Below are 1,468 nucleotides of genomic sequence, written 5' to 3' on the forward strand. Positions count from 1 at the left end.
ACATTTATGGATACATCGGATGACACCAGTTTTACACAGATACTGAAAGATATTTTTCATGTTACTAGTTGTATGTAACCTGACAAAACGGGTATTACAGTCAGGCTAGAGCAACCCTCAGTCAGAGGAACAGCAAAAATGAAGAAGAGTAAAACAGAAGTACGTCTGTATCCCAGAACCCAAATGAAGCAATACAGTGGCAGCATCACAACGTCCAGCATCTAAACCCATTAACACCTCTGCTTTGTTATTGGACACGAAAGCAGCTAACAAAAAATAACCTGAGAGGCCATAAACTGACCTTTAAGATCACATTGTCTGCAGCACCAGCAAGTCATGCTTATAGGCTGTTATCTGTGCCCTACATACAAACGGTTCACGCTAGCCTGGAAAGTCTCCCCCTTCTTTCCAAAATGCTCTGGAGTCCCTTCCTCCCCACCCTCACCTCCCACACTGGGCAGCACTGAAATACCCTGGACGGAGGTTTCTGGCCTCCATTCGCGCCCAAGTGAAAACACCGAACAAGTACCAGGATGAAACAATGTCACACTTTGCTCTTGTTACCTTGGAGAAACATGTCTCTGTTGAAAGTGAAAGCGAGAAAGGGCTGTGGGCCTGATAAAAGCTGGGCAGGGGAGGCTGCCCGCAAGGTGGAGGAAGGTGGAGCAGGACTCTCTCCTGGGTCCCTAGGCTGGGATCTGAACCCTGAGTGACTCAGACCAGGCACGAAACTACAGAAATAATTTAGAGGCCGCGCCAGCATGTTGCTGCGGGGGTACAGAGCCCACTTCACCCAGCTGTCCTTGGAAGCAGAGCTGGGCAGGGGTGTGTGGAGGGTCCTCTGGTTAATTTGGATTTCCCTAACACAGGCACAGCACCAAAGCGAGGGGATGTTGCAGGCATTTTCCCCAATGGAAGTGCGCTGTGGGGTTGTTTGGGGCATTGACACCCATCAGCAGGTAGGGAAGATTGTATTACACAGATCTTGCTGTAATTGTTTCCAAGCCAAGTGCTATAAACTCAGAAGATTCAGTTAAACCAGGTAAGTAATCAAACCACAGTAAGGTAGGGCAACTTCCAGGTTTAAAGCAGCCAAACAGCTGGAAATCTCTCTCACGGTCTTATCATCAAAGGAAAACGTTTAGAAGTCTCATTTTTTTAAATCCATTTAATCTACTTGGCCTTCACAAACACTAAAAACACCTTAATCATAATAGCTTATATTCTGCATGGATTTTTGTAGGGTGAAAATTAAGGCTTCTGCTGACTGAGAAACTTCAAGTTACAAAGAAAAATGAGTTGGAGGTGAGGTGGGGAACCTTGGAGGCATTAATGATACAAATGCGTTCAGGTGTCATACAGAGAAAGATTTCAGGGAAGTGGCGGCTCATTGGGAAGCTGGGCACTTCACTGACCGAGGCTCTGGGATACACGTTGCCTAACCAGTAGCAAACAGCCCTCTCCAGAT

The sequence above is a fragment of the Pygoscelis adeliae genome, unplaced genomic scaffold (genome assembly GCF_000699105.1).
Source record: "Pygoscelis adeliae isolate BGI_AS28 unplaced genomic scaffold, ASM69910v1 Scaffold120, whole genome shotgun sequence".
Lineage (NCBI taxonomy): Eukaryota > Metazoa > Chordata > Aves > Sphenisciformes > Spheniscidae > Pygoscelis > Pygoscelis adeliae.